The following is a 23,763-nucleotide window of genomic DNA, read 5'->3' as shown; positions in this document are numbered from 1 at the left end:
TCATTCTCAGTTTCAGCCAATCCCATTCTTCTCTCTGCTCCCTCTCGTCCTCTTGGCCCCGCCCCCCCTCGCTCTCCCGGCAAGAGAGCTTGAAACTTACAGAAACGAAGCGGTGGAGAGAGAAAGGAGAGATCGAGTTAGGCACGTCGGCACACACGTAACAGAAGTATCGGGAGCAGGCGAGGGTCGGCGCTTATACACGGTACCGACACGCAGAGTGACACGAGAAGAGACTAAAGGAGCAGAATTTTAGGATTTCTTTATCTGGGAGAGAGAGAAGAGGAAAAAAGGTAGAGGGAAACGGGGTGCTGGGTGTTCTTCAGTCTCCATCCCTTCCAGAGGTTGTATAGAACAAGAAGTCAGAGAGAAGACTGAGGCAGTCCCACCGACGGGGAAAGAGACAAGCAAGAGCAAACCCGAGAAAACCGGGCTCGAGCTTCTGGTGTCTCCAGAAACAGAGAGAAAAAAGCGAGAGAAGACAGTCGGAGGTACCCTGAAATCTCCCCTGGCAGCGGGGCGTCTCTCATGCGAACCTGGAAGGATTTATGGTTTTTGTGGAAGCGTTAACCCTTTAAGCAGGGCGAAACTGGAGTACTCCCACAGACAAGGTATGCGACCGAATTTATTTATTTATTTGTTTTCTTTTGCACGGTGTGTGCGCGTGCGTGCGTGCGCGTGCCTGTCACCGCCTTTGCTGTGTGTGACTGTGCTCGTCTTTTGCAGTTGCCTGGTCTCCAGTCAGTCGCTTGCCATTCTGTAAATTCACTGACTGAATGTAAAGTCATCGGCAACACAAAGCAGCCAGTGTTTGCGCGCGCGCACGCGTGCGTGCTAGTCTTTGTGTGTTCACATATCGTCAGGATGAGGCCTCATAGTTTGATTTCGTGAGGAGGTGACAAACACATGAACACGGAGTAATTGGTGTGTTTGAGCTGTCCTCGCCTTCCCCTCCTGGCGGTGTCTTTCTTTTGTTTGATTATGTTTGATTTGCCGTCCTTTTAAAAATTGTGTGGTGTACTTTTTAGGCACCTAGGAGGCTAGCCAATCAGACGAGCGTTTTCGGGTAATAGGACGGACGACTTGTTAATAGGCACCAAAGTAATTTACTGTTATTTTATCCTCGCCATACACGCCTGCGCGCACGCACGCACGCACACACACACACACACACACACACACACACACACACACACACACACACACACACACACACACACACACACACACACACACACACTTTTATAAACATGTCAGGACTTAATCGTATCGTAAATATTTGCTTCAAGGTCTGTTTTTGATTTTGTGGCCGTTACATATTTCAGGATGGACGGGGAATACCAAATCCGTTGCCTGTATGTGATGGGGAAGAGGGCGACGTCAGGTTGTCTGATCTGGGTGTGAATTGATTAATTACCAATCGATCTATCAGGTTCTTCTGGATTCGTTCTTCATGTATGGACAGCTTGAATGAATTTACAGCCACAAGTTTTATTTTGGTGTTCAGAGGTCAGATCTATCCTGTAACCAGACTGGACTTCGGATGGAAGCTGCCAGCTCTCACAGTGATAGTAAAAAGTTCTTTCCTTCTTATTTGATTTATTCTTTAATGCTTTTGAATGCCATTATTTTAATCACAGGCTGGTGTGTATCTCTACATCGCTATGCAACTACGAAACCGGGGTGATTTTAAGGTCTTTTAAAAATGCCACTTTTCATATAAAACTTGCGTCGCTGCTGTTGTCTTCCTAAATGATACGCTGCCAGTGTCAGTGAAGCGGAAATGTTTTTTCCAGGCTTTGCTTGTGTTACTTTGTGTGTTCCTCACAGTGGCAGGAGTGTAATTGTCTTTAGTCAAAGTCAACCTAATATCTTCAGGTCAGTGGTTTTTCTTTCACCGCTCACTGAAGTCAACAACACATCGCTTCTTTGTCGCTCACACACTGAGTTTTGTTCATGAACTCTGCCAGCATTCCTCCTCTTCAGTCCTGACTTTGTGTTTGGAGCTGATCTAAGCTGCAGCACAAAATGCAGAGTGGAAATCAGTGTAGGTTATAAAGTCGTTCACTGCATAGCTTTTAAAATGTGTTTCATCTATTTTTTTTACTGTGAGCACAATTCCAACCCTGCCTGTGTGTATGTACACATTAAGAAATACCTGAGCCATATGTAGTCCAACACAAAAGCTCTACTATGAATTCTAGTGTTGCAGTGCTTCATTTTAAACATTATGTGTGTGTGTGTGTGTGTGTGTTATCTTCATAAGTTCTACTAATATTTTCTGCTAATTTTAATTGTATGAGCAAAGCATTAAGGATACTTTATCGGCTTAATGATGCTCACATTTTTATTCTGTGAGTAAATGACAGAACAATTAACTTACACTGAAAAATCTGGTTTACACTTGTTCATACACACTGTGTTGTCACCTTGGCAATAACGTTTAAACTACACATAGAAGTAGAAGTGGACTCAACTCTGGGAAGTATCACCCGATCTTATTTGGCAAAGGTGTGTGTGTGTGTGTGTGTGTGTGTGTGTGTGTGTGTGTGTGTGTGTGTGTGTGTGTGTGTGTGTGTGTGTGTGTGTGCGCGCATCCGTTGGGTTGAGGTGAGGTTATGGTGGCTGGACTGGCTGCTGCTCAGACACAAAAAGAGAAGGAGGGCTCTTGCTTTCTGTCTAATTGCTTCCAGAGACAAGATTTGCATTCCTGTCTCTCTTTCTCACTCTCGCAGTGTCTCGCTGCCTCCCTCCCCCTCTTCCCTTTACCTTTTCAATTGGAAACATAAGTTTGGAGACATTCCTGAAACATGCATGTGAAGCAAAAAAGGAAGTGGGTGATGGATTAAAGGAATTAACATGTCACTGTGAAATTAAATATGCTTAAAAATGACTGTGGATGGACGAATGATAAAGGCGGCACAGACTGTAGTAGAGAGAAGAACACATGCAACTGATTCAGAGTGGAGCGGGCTTATTAGGAATGATAACGCGCCAGAGAAAAGTAAATAAATGAAAGCAATATATAACTGTATCATATCTTAATCAAATCATTTTGCATGTAAGGCTGACTGCAGCGCTGCGTTCCTTTACTGTGGCCTGAAGATGCTCGAGCTGAAATAGCAATTCAGATCCCCTTCTAGTTTTACGTCTTCTGTGTTTGTGCTGTGCTACACGCAGTTGTGCGTTCTGTGAGTGGGTGAGGACTTGAAAAGATTTTGATAACGATGTCATGAATAATGGGGAAAAAAAAGAGCTTGAGCTTCGGTAAATCGTTTTCGTCAGGACGTCTGTGTGTTGGACTAATAAGAGTTTACTGCGTGTATTTGACATGCGTATCAAGGTAAGGTTAAGGCTCAGGGTTTCTTTTTCCTTATTCTCTGGAATGTTTGAGTGAATTAGGAGGACTACGGGTTTGAGACCAACCGCTGGGAGAGACAATGCAGTCAGTCAAGCAGCACAGACAGCTGCAGCATTCCACTGGTGGTTACATTAATAGGAAAAGCACCTTTAAGGTCTTCTCATTTAGTTTGCATGTTTTTCATTGTGTCATCTCACTTATTGAGATGCTTATACAAAGGACTCATTTGCACATATAAAACACACGTTGATAATTATTGCTGTCACAAAGGCTGGATTACTTTGTGTTATGACAACTGTACTGCAAAGGAGGCGTATTTGAATAGATGTCAATCCTTGAATTTCTTTTTTTTTGTCTTTTTTAACAGGTTTTTTTCCTAACAACTGAACGAAATGAACAACTTCTTTTGAAGTGTTTTGTAACAAAGTAGTAAATTCTGTGTTTAAATTTTTTTGATCTGTCATTATCTGATGTTGAGAGCCTTCTTATTTTGCATCATCAAGAAAACACGCGGTTTCATAGGTGGTGCTCTTCTAAGGGCAAATTGATGGTGCTGTAGGTGCGTTCGTGTTTCACCCTGCAGAGCTGTGTCTTTGTTTCAGTGTTTCCAGTGGAGAGCGCTTTTTTCTCTGCAGGCTTTATCAGATTATAATAGATGTATTTGCAGATTAAGGGGACAGAGTGTGTGACGGACTGACCGCTGGGGCAGACAATGCAACCAGCCAAGCATTATATGACCTGCTGGGGCGCACACACATGCATGCACACAGAGGAATTCAGCTCCCTGCAGATGCGTACACATTCACATGTGCACTCATGCATGCACTTCATGAACACATACATTGTCCTCGCCCGTACTGTGTCTCTAGTCCAGGACAAAAAGGCTGTGAGTGTGTGTGTGTGAGTGTGTGTGTGTGAGAGCCACAGGATGAGAGAGTGATAGGGATAAATGAAAGAGAAGAGTAGGAATGAGAAGTTTAGGAGAGTTAAGTTCCTGAAGTTGTGTATATACACACACAATGTGCACTCATTCTATTGTCTCTCTATCACTCTCTCCATAAATAGAGCACTATCTCCTAGCAACAAGGCGTTGTAGAGGGATATGTGAGATAGATTGTCTATGATATAGAGGGTTTGTGTGTGTTTGTGCGTGTGTGTGTGTGCAAAGCTTGAAAAAATTATGAAAGTCATCAGAAGAAGGGCACACACTATGAAATCCAAGTTAAGGAATGAAGGTGAGATAGTAGCCTGTGTGTGTGTGTGTGTGTGTGTGTGTGTGTGTGTGTGTGTGTGTGTGTGTGTGTGTGTGTGTGTGACAGTAGTAATTTTCCTGATGGACTGCATTACTCTAGATGGGGCTACTACTCAGAAAATAAAAGTTTCAATTACTGCTAAAGTGCCTCAGACTGCCACACCTGCACATGCACAGTGATATATTGTATAACATTATATTTTTGTTATGCGTACACGAGCAGACACTGGGATTTATAATAGTTCTCTTGTAACACTCACTAGGGGACACATAATGGTCTGGCTCATTCATATTATTTTGACCATATTTTTCCTTGTTTTATTATTTTTCATTACATGCAAAGATGTGGGCCTACAGGGCCAAGGGCCACAGCGATATATAATAGTGAAAAAGAACAGGTCACTTAACATGTCACAAGTAAATGACTTGGGCAGTATACATCCCACAAATGGATGATATTGTTGTTCTTATCTCAGAAGTGATATGAGTGAAGATGAAACAGCGAGATGTAGAATCCCATCAGAGAAGAGAAGAAGATTCAGAGTAGTTTACACAAGGTTACGAGAAAAACCAGGCTGAGTGATGAGGTGTAGACTGACTGTTCCTTATCAGAGACCCAGTCCAGATGGTGTGCAAGCACCACCTCCTTACTTCATCCTCACCCCCCCACAGTATGCAGGAAGACGTGACCTGAGCTCGACAATATAAACTGTACCGGCTTTGATAAAAAGGCTGCCTGTGACACTGATAAAAGCTTTACCCAAAGTGCTACACTCACTGCATCACACTGTGAACTGGTCACCAGCCTATCACAGGTCTAACAGAACCTCAGCCTGCATATGTAATATTAATACTTTTGTCACCCTTAAGCAACAGAAACCAGCATGAACAGCATATATGCATATAAGATGCCACATCGTATATGCAGCATGAATTCAAGTCATTGCCGGTGCAGTAACAAGTGTCAGGGCAGCAGAAGGTCCCAGAACAACAGACAAGAAACTGATGAGGAACATGTCTTTAATTAAAAACTAGCATTGTTGTTTTCGTGTGCAGGATGAAACTCAGGCCTTCTCAGTAACTTTTATAAAACAGAAACAGTCTCATGTGGATTCACACACACACTTAGAGGCGATGCACAGGAGCCCTCCATCATTCCTTTCAGCTCTTATCTCGCTTCTCTGGGAAATGAAGACTGAATGAAATGAAGACAGACGATGTGATGGTAATATGAACCATGAGAACCTGGTGTGTGTGTTCATTTCTGTTGTTGCACTGCTGCACTGTGTCATCAGCATCCTGCAGGGAACCGTTTCTCCTCTTTTTTATTTATGCTGAAACCAAATAAATGAAAAAACTGTGACAGGTAATCTGCTGATGTTATGATCATGTAAAGCATTTCATTGCTTCAGCTACAATCAGTAACAACGTACCATGTTTGTTTTTCTCAGCCATTTGACTGTGAAAATTACTATTGTGATAATGATTATGGGTAAATTCAAAAGCAGTTGTGTTTTCTGTGTATGTGCAAATTGCAGTGTTAACTCACTATGGGAGTACGATTTGGACGGCTCATGGTGTCATTTGTCAGATGGACAGATAGGTGGACTAAAAAGCTCAGTAACACTCTTAAATCCTTGCAGGCTTGTGTGCCTTGAGGCTTTTGCAGTTGATTGCTCACTTTGTTAACTCGCCAGTTTCTTTTCTCTTGAGCCCCCTCACTTCCGCCCCAGCGCACACACACACACACACACACACACACACACACACACACACACACACACACACACACACACACACACGCACACACACACACACACACACACACCACACACACACTCTCTCTCTCTCTCTCTCTCTCTCTCTCAGTGAATCTTTGCTAAAATACTTTGAAGGCGTTAACAAAATTGTGAAAATTACAGCATGTCTTGTTTATACCATTTTGCAAGAACCATATCTGTTTTTACAGCTAATGTGACTTTAAATTCAAAAGTGGTGCAAAGTGTCCTTTGATATCTATCTATCTATCTATATATATATATATATATATTAGGGGTGCAACGATACACAAAATTCACGGTTCGGTTCGATACTTTGGTGTCACGGTTCGATATTTGTTCGATACAAAAAAATTTTCATGCCTTTTTAATTTGTCATTTATTAAAATTATAAATATATATATTAACTCAAAAGTACAGTTTTTAAATGTAATGTTGCTGAAACAACAAAGTAATAAAATAATAAATATCTGATGGAGAAATCACTCATCTTTGGAAAAGAGAGTTTATTACAGAGAAATGTCTCTTTCCAAAATAAAAGCTATACTATACGCTTCTTCTGGGTTATATTCTCAGCAGCATATTAAACATATCAAATCAAATCAAATCAAATCACTTTTATTGTCACATCACATGTGCAGGCACACTGGCACAGCACATGCGAGTGAAATTCTTGTGTGCGAGCCCCACAAGCAACAGAGATGTGCAAACACAACAACACAAACGAGCAAAATACAAGAATGGCCAACCTGAAACTAATAAATATATGTACAATATATAATAGTGTATGCATTTCTGGATGTGTATACTAAATATTTTCCTACGTGTGTGTGTGTGTGTGTGTGTGTGTGTGTGTGTGTGTGTGTGTGTGTGTGTGTGTGTATACACATTTTTACAAATTAAATAGTAAAAAAAAAAAAAAAAAAAAAAAATAATAATAATAATAAAATATATAAAATATACAGAGTTGAATATGTGCAAAACAAGTGGCATTTATATACAGTGTGGAGTGCATAATGTTGAAGTTCCAGTAGTGAAGCTGAGGTGTCTATGACGTGTTCAGCAGTCTGATGGCCTGGTGGAAGAAGCTGTCTCTCAGTCTGCTGGTACGGGACCGGATGCTGCAGAACCTCCTTCCTGATGGAAGCAGTCTGAACAGTTTATGGCTGGGGTGACTGGAGTCCTTGATGATCCTCCCCGCTTTCCTCAGGCAGCGCTTCCTGTAGATGTCTTGGAGGGAGGGAAGCTCACCTCCAATTATCCGTTCAGAGCACCGCACTACTCGCTGGAGAGCTTTGCAGTTGTAGGCGGTGCTGTTGCCATACCAGGTGGTGATGCATCCAGTGAGGATGCTCTCAATGGCACAGTGATAGAAGGTCCTGAGGATGCGGGGGCTCATGCCGAATCTTTTCAGTCTCCTGAGAAAGAAGAGGTGCTGCTGGGCCTTCTTCACTGTTTTGTTTGTGTGTACTGACCACGTAAGATCCTCAGCCAGATGTACTCCAAGGAACCGGAAGCTGCTCACTCTCTCCACAGCAGCGCCGCTGATGGTGATGGGGGTGTGTACTTCTCTGCACCTCCGGAAGTCCACTATCAACTCCTTTGTCTTTGCGACGTTGAGGGTGAGATGGTTGTCTTGACACCAGTGGGTCAGGGCGCTGACCTCCTCCCTGTAAGCCGTCTCATCACCGTTGGTGATAAGACCCACCACTGTAGTGTCGTCCGCAAACTTCACAATGATGTTGGAGCTGTTAGTGGCTGTGCAGTCGTAGGTGTAGAGTGAGTACAGGAGAGGGCTCAGTACACACCCCTGTGGAGCACCAGTGTTCAGTGTGATGGGGGATGAGGTGATGCTGCCCAGTCTGACCACCTGGCGTCTGTCAGACAGGAAGCTAAGGATCCAGCTGCAGAGGGAGCTGCTCAGTCCTAGATCCTGCAGTTTCCTGTCCAGCTTCGAGGGAACGATGGTATTGAATGCTGAGCTGTAATCTACAAACAGCATTCTCACATACGTGTCTCTCTTCTCCAGGTGTGACAGGGCAGTGTGTAGTGTCAGGGCTATGGCATCATCAGTGGACCTGTTGTGGCGGTATGCGAACTGTAGAGGGTCCAGTGAGTCGGGTAGTGCAGAGCAGATGAAGTCCCTGACCAGCTTCTCGAAGCATTTGCTTACGATGGGGGTCAGGGCTACAGGTCGCCAGTCGTTCAATGAGGAGATGGTGGAGGATTTGGGTACAGGGACGATGGTGGCCATTTTGAAGCAGGCTGGGACTACAGACAGAGAGAGGGAAAGGTTGAAGATGTGCGTGAACACTCCAGCCAGCTGAGCCGCGCATGACTTGAGGACGCGGCCGGGAATCCCGTCCGGACCAGTAGCTTTGCGTGCGTTCACCTTCCTGAAGCACTTCCGCACATCCTCCTCAGACACAGTGTGCGCACTGACGTCATCCGCGGTGCGCACACTGTCCGGTCTCATGGTGTTCGCTGTGTCGAATCTAGCGTAGAATACGTTTAGATCCTCACATAGAGAGGCCGTGGTCTGCGGTGTGCTGGTTTTCCCTCTAAAGTCTGTGATCGTGTTTAGTGTTTAGTCCCCATAAGGAGAATCCTGTGCTAACGGCTGTCTAAATGACTCGGGTAAAGTTAGTAGCATGCTTGTTGTTTTTGTCTTTGCACTAGGATGATGTCGGAGTAAATGTGCAGTCATATTCGTTGTGTTCCCACTAGTGCTGTCAGCGTTAATCTCGTTGAAATGACGTTAACGCCACAACACGGCAAATCTTCGTTAACGAGCTACCCCTGATCGCCCCGTGTGTGGGGCTAGACGGTGTCAACACGTTAACGAGCTAACTGCGCTAACGCACTAGTTCCCACCCATGTAATTGAGCATTGCGTGGCACATCCAACATACTGTTTTACTTTAGTCCATGACGCGCTTACCTTCAGGGTCATACGTCACATGAAAACCAAAATAGTTCCAAACGCCAGATCTGAATGAGGGTGGGGGAGGTTCAATTTGCCATGTTGCAAGGAGAGCTTAACTTCTGTCTCGCTAGCTTGCCCTGCCCTCAGTGAATCTGCGTTCGACTACTCCGCCTAGGCTGCACTGTCGAGCGCAGATCCACTGAGCGCTCAACACATACAGCATCGTCAGAAGGAAAGTTGATAAAATAAATAAAAAATGTTGTATTGTTCGATACATATGCGTACCGAACCGAAAGCACTGTATCGAACGGTTCAATATCGATACGAGTATCGTGGCACCCCTAATATGTATATATATTTGTGACAAATGTTCATTTGTCTCACTGTGCAGTAAGCACCAATATTTGTTAAATAGTAATATTTGTAGTAATATTTGCCAAAAGTTCTTTGTGTTCTTTCTTCTTTATTCATTGTCTGTAAATCCCCTCCTGGGGTTAAAAAAGTGAACTCCACACTGAGTGAGAAGGGGTTAAACAACTGGAAAACCTCAGAGATTCATTTAGTGAAGAAAAAAAAGTCCAAACACACACACACACACACACACACACACACACACACACACACACACACACGCTTGCTCAACCCGTATCCTCTTTGTAGGCTGATCTGCCTCCCCCTCCTGCCACTCCCTCATGCTCCTTCAAACCTTTGCCTCCCTCAGTCTGCTCCTTTGTTGGGAGGTGTCAGGGGCAAGGCGAGGTCGCTACCCCAACACACCATGGGGTCAGTTTACAGGAAGTGTGTGTGTGTGTCGCTGTGGCCTTGACCTTTGTTGACACAAGTGCTTGCTTTATTAATGCAGTGTAGTGGTGGTCTCATGTCCCTTGTAAAACATGCACGCACACACACACACACACACACACACACACACACACACACACACACACACACACACACACACACACACACACACACAGACACACACACACACACACACACACACACACACACACACACACACACAGACACACACACACACACACACACACACACACACACACACACACACACACACACACACACACACACACACACACACAGACACACAGATTTAGTAAAACTGATAAACAGTGAAGTGTGACTGGATTTAAAGCTGCGCTGCCACTTGGTGTGTCATCTGTTTTACTTTGTCTGACTACTTTCTTGGACATAAACTTGTCATAAACTAAGCTAGGTCTCTCCATTTACCTTCTGCCCTTTCTGCATGATACGCAGAGTATGACGGCGTAGGCAGCTGCTTCACAGATGCAGGGTCGGTTGTAGGGCTGGGCCATATCATACCGTTCACGGTAACACCGGTATAATGTTGGGCAACGATAAGAAAATGAAACAGGCAAACTGCTTTAAAGGTCTCCCCCTGCAGATACACACATGCCAGTGGTAAAACAGGTTCTCTTGCACTAAGGCTATGCTTGAACACTCTTTTGCTACAGATCAACCTTATTTTTTATTTCACTATTTTTCTAATACTGATGTTTTACAGCTTTTTATAGTTTCATATTTGTATGAGTCAAATGTGATATTGTATGTTTGGCAGCATACTGCACGAGCACCCACCTTATCTGGGCGTGGTTAAGAAGCCACTTCTCATAACTGCCTTTCATAGCCAAGCACACCAAGCAGTTTTAAAATTACCAGCACTGTCATGGTCCGCGGCCCGGCGTCCGGGGTGCTGCTGGGATGTCCACGCCCACGAGCGTGGCTGCTAACCCCACACCTGCATCCCATCCCAGGCGATCATCAGGTGGACTATTTAATCCTGCCCTACCTGCTGCTCCATGCCAGTCCGTAGTCGCCTCTCAGCGATCACAACTCGGCGTGTTTTTGTTTACGAGCCACCTGCCTGTCCACCTGTCCGCCTGAGATTTGGTTCACCATCAGCTTCGCCGTCTCGACCCCTTTTTGGAGCTCCACCCCCCTCTGGTTCACTCGGCCCGGCTATCACCGTGAGACGCACACTCCACCTTCCCTCGTATGCTGCCTTTTTTCCGCACCCCAGTAATCTGTCTCTCTTTTTGTTTTACAGCCTCTCACAGCCCCGCTCTCGGCGTTCCCTGCGCGGTCCCTCGGTTTCTTCTGGTTCCATACGTTGTTTTTCAGGCTACCCTCACGGGACACCTTTAGTTGCAATAAAAATTACTTTCTTTATTCGCTCCTACCCTAGTGTGTGTGTTCTGCTACTGGGTCCTGCCTGCGCTCGGAACTTCGGTTCATGACAAGCACAGCTTTGAAAGACTTGGCATTTTCTAGGTGTGGAAGTGTCATGGCAGATTTTATAAAGAGAGTTATTTGATGGTAGTTACTTTAACTTGTACTTGTGCCTGTGATGATGTGTTATCAGTGCAAAGTGCTTTTGACTTGTTTGCATTTGTCTTTGTATAAACGCGTCCCCCGACTGAAGCACAAGACGTGTTGCAGCTCTTCTGCAGTCTTTTGTAATTACAGTAAGGAATAAAAGTAAAAGCACTTCTCCGCGTTCTTGTTCTTTACACAAACAAAGCAGTATTGTTTAAGTACGACTGCAAATGTTACCTTGGGCAATAACAGGCGCTTTAGCATGCTCCTAAAATAAACCAACAAAGGACCATATGATTATTTCATTTCAGTGTTAGTTGTCATCTAAAACCTATATTAATCTAAAATTGTATCTTTGTCAAGGTTACAGTTAGTTTCTTTTACCTGTAGCATAATTTTAAATCACGTACTCATCCTGAATCTGGATTTACGGGCTTCCTCCTCATTTGTTTGTTTCAGCTGGGGCTCTCATCTCCTTTTGCCTATATTTGTCCTTTGGAAGCAACTATACTGCAGGATTAACAGCTTGTGAATGGCAACAGTGCTGTCACATCCAATTATCCAGCATTTTATGGTCAGTGACAGTGTTGTTCAGGACCTGTCTGCATCTAGGTTTCCAAAAAGTAGCAGACAGCAGGATATCAGTGCGACTTCTTTCTCCTTGGCGCATGCTGATGGTAGCTGTGCTGTGACAAACAGAGGTGGTGAAGAGCACAAACAGCCAACCAGAGCAGACAAAGGGCACAAATCCTATTTTCTTTATTCCCGTTGTTCACAGTCTGCATCTTCTTGTCTATGAGCTCACTAACAGCTGGCATGATGTCATCAAGTCTGATGACTCTTTACCTTCTGTGTGTGTGTGTGTGTGTGTGTGTGTGTGTGTGTGTGTGTGTGTGTGTGTGTGTGTGTGTGTGTGTGTGTGTGAATGCATGTACACCACGTGTGTCTGTGGTTGGTGTGCCATTGCGGTTAATGAGAGGGCTTTTGCTGGTGAGGCCAGCAAAAGTCAACCAATTAAGCTGACTTCCATGTGTAGCATAACGTTCGCTGCCCCCTCACAGTTTCAAAAATACACACACACTTTTCACAGTCTATTTTCCCCTCTTTTTAATTACACCATCTCATACAGATTTATTTAATTTATGCATTTCATTTGACTATACATGCAGAAGGGTGGATACAGCTTAACTACAGTCTCAGAGTATAATTACATTTTCTCTATTGGATAGAAACAGAGATAGTGGAGAAACCACTGTGCTAATAGCACTGTAGAACTTCTCTCAGGGTTCTTTACCATCACATCCAAACTAAAATACATGTTGTGTGCGCCTCTGTCTGCTAGTCAGTGTCAGGTGAGACGCGTCCATGTCTGTTTACTCTGGCTACACAACTCAGTGTGCAACGAGTCTATGAGTCTGTGGAGCTCGATGATGGTGATGCTTAGAGGAGTTGTTGAGGATTTCACTAACACTGCTGTTTTTGCATACGACACACACAAGACTACTCACACAGTTAGCCAGTGTTAGTAGTACTAGGGCTGGGCCATATCGTACCGTTCACGGTAATACCAGTATAATGTTGGGCAACGATAGGAAAATGAAACATGGCGATAGAATATGGGTAAAACGCGCATGCGCAGTGCCCATGTTTACATACGCACATGGCGGCGACGCAGAATGAGAAGAGCGAAAGTGGATCGTTGAATGAAACCATGAACCTGAACTGGTTTGTAAAAATGCTGCAGCTTCACTGGTGTGGAACTGGTTTAGCTTTCGTCCGTCAGATACACAACAAAGCACTATTTTTGGTAGCGCATGCTAGCGGGCCGTCGTTATTACCGTGTTGTTTGGAAAATACGGCGCACTTAAAATCAATCCTTTGATTTTTCTGAAAGTCGACAGAGCCCCTTATAATCCCGTGTGCCTTATGTATGAACTCTGGTTGTGTTTACTGACCTCGAAACGATTTTATGTACACGGCGCTCGAAAATCTGTCAAATGTTTCAGTACGACTTTGCTGAGCTACGAAGCCGCACCGCTTGATGGATTGTGGGAGCGTTACGGCTATCGTAGGCGGAGCCTCGCGGAGTGATACGTACTGTGCTTCAACATAATGTTACCGTATTGTGTGTGTATAAGCTCTTTTTAAGTTTTGTGGATGTTATACATGGTTATGCTGAGGATGTGTCGGCCAGTTTCCTCTGGAAATACCTTTTGGTTAAACTGTCTGCGAGGAGTTTGCACTGTTACATTTTTATATAGTTTTAATGCACATAAAAAACAGCTGCTTGTTTAAGTGAAAATACATTGATGGAGTTTCTTTTTGGGAGAAGGGAGCCAGAGGTTGACAGACGGATTGGTGCTGCGGCTGCAGTAATGCGGACGCTGCACCGGTCCGTCGTGGTGAAGAGGGAGCTGAGTGTAAAAGCGAAGCTCTCAATTTACCGGTCGATCTACGTCCCTACCCTCACCTATGGCCACGAGCTGTGGGTAGTGACCGAAAGAACGAGATCGCGGATACAAGCGGCAGAAATGAGCTTCCTCCGAAGGGTGGCTGGCCTCTCCCTTAGAGATAGGGTGAGAAGTTCGGCCATCCGGGAGGGGCTCAGAGTAGAGCAGCTGCTGCTCCACATCGAAAGGAGCCAGTTGAGGTGGTTCGGGCATCTGACAAGGATGCCCCCTGGGCGCCTCCTGGGTGAGGTGTTCCAGGCATGTCGCACCGGGAGGAGGCCCCGGGGCAGACCCAGGACACGCTGGAGAGATTATATCTCGCGTTGGTGTTCCTGCGGATAAGATAGAGGAGGTGAGGGAGAGGGAGGTCTGGGCTTCTCTGCTTAGGCTGCTGCCCCCGCGACCCGGCCCCGGATAAAGCGGAAGAAGATGGATGGATGTTTTTTTGCACTAATAAAGTTGTGGAGTTGTAAAGTATTTTGTCTCGTGTCAATTATATCGTCAGTTATATCGTTATCGCAAATTTTCAAATGTATATCGTGATAAATATTTTTGGCCACATCGCCCTGCTCTACTATAGAGCGGCACATTTGTTTGCAGCAGTCTGCATTTTTCTGCGTCTCACTGAGGCACTTAGAACCATTTTCTGAAATGCAGTCGGTGTGTGCGACCACAAGGCCTCGGTGCTTACATACATATTTTTCTGAGCACCTTGGACACACACATGCACACACACAAACACACACACAGAGTGGAAAATATATTAGATGGGAAGACGTGCATGTAGACAGTATAAAGGAGAAAAGGAAGTGGAGAGGGGAGCGATTGAAGAGAACAAAGGAGAAAGGTGAGCAACAGGGGAAGAGAAAGAGAGTGGACGGAAACAGATTAGTGACCTAAATCACAGCAGCGTCCCTCTCAGGTACATTAGTGTGTCTGCATGTGTGCGCATCTTTGTCGTCTTGAGTGCACGTAGGTGTGTCGGGTATGTGGGACAGCGAGCAGATATGTGTGTGCACATAATACAGTTCAAATTTGGTTTGTGTACTGCAGTCACCATATTGCAGCGTAAACAAAAGCTGTGTGTAGTGCATGCATTTTGTGTGTGTGTGTTCGATCACTAAGCGTTACAATAAGAAGTGTGTGTAAGTGAAAACTATGTGCTGTTGTCACTGGCTGGGACCAAACTTACTCGCCGTTGAATCTAATTGTTAAAATTGTAATTGATGCCCAGTGCTGGTCAATTATTGGAGATAAATGAATTTCAGGACCACGCCTCCAAACACGCCCCTTCCTGTTCTTCTCTATATATGACCCCCCTGGTTCTCCCCCGGTGCGAACACCTTTCGAGCTCTTTAATACAGTTTATCTTACAAGAGTAACATCATCTTACTCCTCCTTCCCTTTGCTTGCAATCGCGCTCTTGTCCGTCACCACATCAGACGAAGAACTGCACAGCTCTGCTTCATCGGTTTCCCTCCAGGCAATCCAAGAAACCCAAACACTCTAAACGTCACGGCGGCGCCGGTCATCATGGGAAACTTTCTAGCAGTCGTCTCACCAGCCACGTCGATCCATCCAGCCATCTTCTCTCTGCTAAATCCAGTTATGCAGTAACTCCGGCCGCTCGCCACCTCCGTGAAATTCAGCAACATCACAGCTCCACTCACAGGGCTCTGAAACAGGCCCGGCGAGTTAGCCGCAAAGCCAGTGCTGGACTCAGAAGCCACGCTGCTCCCACACAGCCATAATACCTTTTAGTACTATTGTTTTTTTAGCTTGTAATTCATGATGTAATTCACAAATTGCTCCTGCTGTGTCGTCCGACTAAAGCTTGCTTTGCCGTCTCGTAATCGTGGACCAAATGAATTCGTATTAGGCCCCTGCAATAAAACAACACTGATAACTGTCTCAGAATGACTTTTCTTCAAGAGCATGTGACAGTATAAAGTCCAGAGATGGAACATGAATGGAACTCGCTCCATTCATGTTTTGGCTGACAGTGCAAAAGCACAATGCCAGTAGCAGCACGCCGAACCACACGTGTGGCTGCGATAGAGTTACAGCTACGTCACGTTAACCTGACCTGACAGCCCAACAGACTTTTGTGAAAAGAAGTGTCAGAGGAATTCAGCAGTGTGGAGATAATACACCACAAAAGCTTTTTTCTGAAGTCCCATCCATGCAGAGCATGCAGTGCAGCACTTTCTCCTGTGCCGTGCAGCAGAACAGAGACATGACAACAGCCTGCTTTACTGCAGGAACACATGAACATGCTGGATTTGTGCGGCTGATTCCTTGCCAACAATATGAAATGGGTTGACTCTACAAAAGGATGCAATCTGATTCTTAGAGATTTTATTTTCTATTAAGCTTCCTGCTCCTTCTGACTGCATCACTCATTCAGAACTGACCAAAGACATTTGTTGCTGTTCAGAATTCAATTTTCAGGTCAGTGGAATACACACGTTAATATATAACCATCGAATATGTCAAGTGTCAGTTATCCCATTGATTCATAATAAGAAATACTTTTGTCATACTAGTGGTAAATGGTCTGTATTTGTATAGCGTTTTACTTGGTCATCCACATTCACACACACATTCACACACTGGTGATGGCAGCTACGTTATAGCCACAGCCACCCTGGGGCGCACTGACAGAGGCGAGGCTGCCGGACACTGGCGCCACCGGGCCCTCTGACCACCACCAGTAGGTAACGGGTGAAGTGTCTTGCCCAAGGACACAACGACCGAGACTGTCGGAGCCGGGGCTCGAACCGACAACTTTCCGATTACAAGACGAACTCCCAACTCTTGAGCCACGATCGCCCAGTGCCCAGTTACTAATGGACAACAATAAATATTCAAAGGAGAAAAAAACACGTCTTTCAAAATAAACTGCTCACTGGTTTCTATCTGAGAAAGTTCAACTCCCCGAGCCTTTGATTGTATGTATGTTACATATTAAATTTAGCTTTTCAAAGAAAACGTTTTCTTAAATGCAAAACTTTATAACCGTGCTCCAGCTTTGGTGTATCATATTCAAGCACATTTGTGTGTTTCTGTGTGTTACTGTGTGAGTTTGCGTGTCAGGCTTTAAAGGCGCAGTGAAGAGAAGCAGCACATCAGCGTTCTGAGGTTTGCTTTGATTCAAAGTTTCTGTGCTGCTCGAAACAGACGTTACGATGATGTAGATGTTCATTAATATTAATAATAATTCTCTGTCCAACACAGCAACACTCAGGTCCATTTTTCAATATTAATGCAATTTAATTAATACAGAATTTTATATGATTACACTTTCAATTTGAGAAATGTTACAAAAGTCTTCAAACAAAGTCAAATATAAAACAAAGTATGGTCTATTACACCCCATGCCCTGACTTTAAATGTAAACTTGTGTTTTGAAATTCTCACTTTTTCTTTTGTACTTTAGACTCAACCCGTCCGTATCGTCACGCGGTGTCATTCAAACGCGGTCAGATTGAGCTCACCTCTGGAAGCTTCCGTCGGTGTAAAACAAACGCGTGTTGCTGGTGTTTCTGTTTAAGTCTGCGCGGGCTTCATGTTGTCAGACTTTTTGTTCACACGCGTCTCATAAATACGTTTGTGTTACAGGTCAGATTTTAGTCGCGCACGTGGGTGAAACGTTTCCAGGGTGACAGTGGCGCGTTGCGCAGCCGTGCGTTACACGAAGCGCCGGAGCCCTGCATGTGTGTACATTACATTTATGATCGACATCCTCTGACAAAAACACGTTTGGAGTAAAAAGGAAGCTTGAAGCAGAAATCAGGCATCCAGCCCCGATTCATATTCATTCAGTGAAGCTTAGAAACTTAGTGTTTGGAGAATAAGAAATAACAGGAAGCAGGAAACCAGCCGGTCTGCTGCAAACAGCATCTCGTTCTATATTCACCTCCTCTGTACTCTCCTCCCTCGCATACACAGACTGTTCGCTAGACAGTGGTAACACAGGTAAACAACACTGCTGTTAAAAATATACCGCTCTGTACACGTGCATCTGAAACGCTGTGTTACTCTTTAATGAGCAATCAGTTTGGCTCATAAGTGTGTGTCAGCAGGAGTAGCTGACAGATGATGTGATGAAACATCAGAAGGAGAGACAGAGACAGGTTACTGCACAAAGAAATACAAGGAAACACAAGAGCAGAGGAAGGTGTGACACGTCCTGCTGACTGCAGCCAAGTCCATTAAAGTAGTCCTGTGCAGGAACACGAACCAAAGACAGCAAATGCTATCCAGTATGCAGAATTTGACATCACCAGCCTGAAGTCTGAGTCAGCTTGTGTCAGATGATAGCGCTGTGTGAATTCTTCTGCGTCCATCCATGTTCCCCTAAACCTTTTAACCAGTGCTGTTTCATTTAAATGCCAGATCAAAACGAACTAACAGTAAAAACACTGAAAGAAAAGGGAAAGAAAAACACGTTTGTTTACTTTTGGCTTATTACTGCGACTCTTCTGTTGCAAACGAGCATCTGTCTGCTTTCTATCAGTGAGATTGTAGCAGACACACGACATCACTCGTATCCTGCTTGTCTTTACCAGACCATAGCGCACTGGCAATATTACTGATCACTGCTAAAATAAGCTTTGATCTGGCTACAAGCTGAGTGCTCACGTTTACTCCTTGTGAGACCGTGCACAGCCTCAGTTTATTCGGTGGGGCTGTCTCGGCCATTCAAGGCTTAAATCTAAAGGCGGCCATGCTCTCCCCCTCTGGGAGTCCTCTCGTCTCCGTTGGCCAGCCTGTGAACATGTCGTTTGCACTGTGACTTCATTCACTTCCTGAAACATTTTTATTAGCATGCACTTATGTGATGTCCCGCTCTCCCAGTGCTCTTCTCATCATCGCTGCGTACTTTCTAATTATCTTCTAATTGCTTATGTATCCATTTTTAATTGGATCAAATCAAATACAATGTCTTCCTCTTCCTGTTTCTTAAGCATTATTCTGTTTCATTTAGATGTAAACTGCTGCCTTAGCAAGTGCTGTCTAAATAAAGTTGCATTTTCCTCACGTGTGAACAAGTGCTAAATGTTTTTGTTTTGATGTTGCCATGCTTCACGTGTGATCGCTCACAGCACTTCAGAGGTGCCGTTTTAAGCATCGCATTAAGAACCAACAGCATAGCGGTCAGTGTCCACTAGGGCTGCACGATTTTGCATAAAATGAGAATCACGATTTTTTGGCTTAGAATTGAGATCACGATTCTCTCACGATTTTCTTTTCCAGTATAAATATTTATTGCACTTATTAACTGCACATCAACTTCGTAACAGTTGCGACTGAACATAAAAACAATAAATAAACATAAAAACAATAAATGTCTCACGTTTTGTTGTTGCCGCAAAATGTTGTACTGCTTGAAATTCCGTCTCCACCGTTGCTCGACGCTGCGTGTACAGAGCAGGTAGTGCAACAATAGAAAAATAGTTGCGGGACGGCACTGTGCAGCGTTTGTCTAGGGTGTTGATCATTCTCCTAAATCCCTCGTTTTGCACAGTGTTGATGGAGCCATATCTTTGGTCAGGTGATAAGTGATAGCCTCCGTAATTTCTTTGTGCCTGCGGGAGGTCGACGGGTATAGGGAAGCGTTGTATAAGGTTCCCGTTATTGATGTTTGGGTGGTTGACCGGGACGGATTTTCTCCTGTCACTTTCTCGTCATCCCTGACGTGCTCTCCGTGGTTTTTTCCCTGCTAATTTTAGCATCACACGGCACAGCTTCTGTATCACGTGGTATAAGGCTCCGCCCTTGTCATTTGTTGAGCAGGAAGAGTGAGCGCTTGTTTTCATGCAGAGTACGTCCCGGATCAAAATGCAGTACAATCGTCGTCTTTTTTTTTTTTTTTTAAATCGTTGTCATTTGGAAATGAGATCGCACATAAGCATGAATCGAGATCGCGATTTTCTAACGATTAATCGTGCAGCCCTAATGTCCAGTCAGCTTATGTTTTGGGAGTGGCTGCACGATGTCAGTGTGGGTTGTCAGGTCTCATCTGTGCACACTGCTGTGCTGCAGACGTGTCTGATTAATTCCTTCATTTCTGGACCTCTAAAATCACAGTTCAGTTTTCTGATATTTTCATCTCAAAGCTCAAGAGCCTCAGCAAATTAGAAACAACAGCAGTGACACGGGAACCTCGTGCAAACATATCTGACAGCTTTATAGCTGTGCTTCAGCAAGGATTATGTCAGTTGTCCATCTCTGCCAGCTCTGGAAGCCAAATTGCTTGTAAGTAGAAGAATCCTGAAGCAGTGCCAAGATCATTTGAAGCAGTTGCCATGTTTTTACCTGTTCGTCTAGCTACTGCAGTTCTGTCCAGTTTAGAAGGGGCATTTATTATAATGAAAATGAAAATTTAGAAGGCCATCTTTATTTGAAATGTCAGGTGTGGGGAGTCAGATAGAATCGGTGGGGCTGGAGGCTTACACAGCTGAGATCACGATGAAAAAGAAAGACGTTTTTTCTCTGTGTGTCAGTCATCACTGTTTCTCCCCATCAGTCTGAACAAGCACATCCGTGCAGCTGCTAGCCTCACTGAGCACAGTTCCCAGGAAACGGAGGAGAAATGATGGAAGGACAGTCAAGCAGAGACAAGAGAGAAAAAGCATGAGAACGGGAGAATCGGAGAGAGCGGTCCAACCACCAGATCGGGATCAGATTTTAATCCCTCAATTAGGCCGAGTGAATAGAGCGATGTTCCTTGATGCCCTCCGCTCACCCTCTGCGTCCAGCTCGGTCTAGCTTTTCTTCTCTCTCCTTCATTAGTTCTGTAGCATGAACCCAGGAAGCCTCGTATTTTCCTTTAATTTGTCACATGCTGTGAAAGAGTATTTTCCTTCTTAATGGGTGACATTACAGTGCAAGCAATGACAGAGGAAGACATGGGAGAAGTGAGAAGTGAGCATTAACAAAAGATTTTGTCAGTGTTGTCTATCCATAAAACAGACCTGTGTATTGAGAGCTACATATCCTCAACAGAGGAAGAAGACAGTGTACCACAAAGACAAAGATTTGTGCCTGAGTTTGATGTGACATATCTCCAACACACAGCAAGAGAAAGGAGCACAGCTGCTCCTTATCTGTCTAACCATCTATCCATCTTCTTCCTTTTATCCAGTTCAAGCTTGCAAAGGGCAGGAGCCTATCTCAGCTGTCAGAGGGCCATCACAGAGAGACACACAGTCACTCATATACCAGGCCAATTTAGAACCAGTTAACCTAACACAGGTACTCTGGTTTCCTCCCAAAGACACAGACGTGGAGAACATGCAGACACCACACAGCTGTTCCTGACCTGTCCTATCCTTCTGAAATGCTTTTGTGCACTCCTTTCTTCTTTATATTCCACAAAGCATATTTTTCTCAACTTCTTATCATCCTCCAGTTTGCTGGGGAATCACTTTCTAAATATGGGTTTAACAAATCAAGTCTCCTACAAGCTAACCTTATCACTAACAGTAAAGGGTGACCTGGAACCTGGCTGTGTGGCCATTTTCACAGGAGGGAAAAGACGGAGCAGTGGGTGGTGCACAGTGCTTCATGTACACAAAACTGCACAAACACTGCAGCAGTAGATTTCTATGTGAATTGACAGCAAGGTCAGCATTGCCATTTTTAATTGCTGACCCACTTGACTGAGTTAAGCATGTTCTTGTTGTCCGACACATACAGAGGTGACCATGGAGTTAAGGAGGAGTGATTTAAAATAGAGTGACAGTGGCATCACTCAACACCACCAGAAAAAATGTACTTTTTTCAATCTTTTGGCTTTTTTTAATGCACCATTAGGCACGGTGGGGTAAACGCTGCCTGCATGTCTGCAGGGTGCATCGCGTCATATTCATTCGATCTTGACACAAAGTGAATCGGAAAGAAACCAATGAAAACAGGAGAGACGTTGTGCAATGGTCAACAATAGATCCACATCCTCTGCATGAATGTGCAACAACAAGCTGGTGTTTAGCTTTTGTTCAGCAAATCTCTTACCCTTGAACTGTAAGGCGTGGGTTAGACCTCTGTGGGGAATCCTTTTAGAGCAGAGGTGTCAAACTTACGGCCCGCGGGCCGAATGTGGCCGACAGTATGACTATATCAGTTATTAATGGCCCGTCACTATGTGATGCCCTGCTGAGAATCCATGGGACTTTATTTTGACCATGCAGCCAATCGCATGCAAAAACAGAGATTTAAATGCAGGCGTGTCAGGAAAAAGAAAGAAATGAGTGAAAATATGAAATGAGCAACATCTGGCTGCATGTCAGTGATACTGGAGACCGAGTGCAGGATTTCTAGAATCAGGAGCTGGCCAAAGCACCCGTTTTTATTTTCAGCCTTTTTCCACTGTGGAGGACAAAAGGTTTCAGACCTGCCCAGCACGAGTGTGCTCTCGCTAGTAGTGGTACGTTCATAAAAGTAAGACCTGAATAAAAAATGCTTCCTTGTAAAATACTAAATGTACAGTTCAGTGTTGCCTACGACATAAAATAAACTATATGCAAAGTGTCTTTGAATGGCAGAGATGCAGCACAAAGCCTTGGGTCGGTGTCTAAATGAGTCTCACCTGGCACCGTGCACAAACAAGCACTAGCATGGATTTTGGACTTTTAACAGCATTTTCACAGCTTTTTCAGCTCCCTCGTGGCCGTTCACTCTAGTAATGGTAATTAGTAATAATGCAATAATTGATTAAATGACAGAAACGTTTCTGTTTTTCACTTCCTGCTCTAGAAATGTCTGTTTTTTATGGCTACAGTTTAAAAAACAGAAAATCAAAACAAATGTGGGCAATGAGCTACCAGAGGTTTTTCTGTCGTTTTACACAATTATTCCTTCCAGAGAGTCGTGCTGACAGACTCACTGCTGGTAAATGCTGAACCTTATCCTAAGGATCTTTAAACCTGAATGGGAGGCAGAGCCTTCAGCTTCCAGGTCCACTCGCCATGTGTTTACACACCGCTCTGCATTTAATCGTTAGTTATTATCAATATCTGGCCACAGTGTGTCTTTGCTCTGTCTCCTCCCCTCACCCCAACAGGTCGTGGACAATAACCATCCCTGGTTGTGCTGGGGGCTTCTTCCTGTTAAAAGGGAGCTTTTCCTTCCCACCGTCACCAAAGCGCTTGCTCAGTTGTTGGGCTTCTCTCTCTTTTCTCTGCATTATTGTAGGGACTTCACCTTCCATTGCAAAGCACCTTGAGGCAACTGTTGTAGTAATTTGGCACCATATAAATACAACTGAATTCAATTGATAGTGTATAGTGCACACACATAAAAATATATTTGGGTCTGTGTGTGTTTGGAGGAGGTGAAGAGAAACGGTGAATCAGAGGTGAGCACAGTGAATATTCACCAGTATAATCAGCACAAACTGGCACGTGTCACAGTGAAAGCCTTTCGCTCCAGTCAGGATGATTATGAATTAGTGAAATGCAGACGGTTATTGCAACTGGTGATCTGCATTTTACCATCTGTTCTACGTTGTTTCACACACAGACACACAGAAAGTGGAAGTACTGTATGTGTTATATGCATGTGAGCAAACACACACAGGCAGGATGCTCCGATACAAGCACGGGCCAGACAGCTGTACACGCACACTGAGAGATTAACGCT

At 44.4% G+C, this 23,763-nt stretch overlaps 1 protein-coding gene across 1 annotated transcript in view; it reads left to right on the top strand.

Annotated features, from left to right (window-relative positions):
* Nucleotides 1–256: 256 nt before the first annotated feature.
* Nucleotides 257–23,763, top strand: part of tenm3 (teneurin transmembrane protein 3) — a 179,457-nt gene continuing 155,950 nt past the window's right edge. The window contains exon 1 of the mRNA XM_085409014.1: nucleotides 257–608. The gene's annotated coding sequence lies outside the window, so the exon portion shown is untranslated. The remainder of the gene's footprint in view (nucleotides 609–23,763) is intronic.

Source organism: Rhamphochromis longiceps, linkage group LG6 (genome assembly GCF_057381845.1).
Source record: "Rhamphochromis longiceps isolate RC_006_pf linkage group LG6, R_longiceps_female_GT1.1, whole genome shotgun sequence".
NCBI lineage: Eukaryota > Metazoa > Chordata > Actinopteri > Cichliformes > Cichlidae > Rhamphochromis > Rhamphochromis longiceps.
This window is presented reverse-complemented; position numbering and strand designations above follow the sequence as displayed.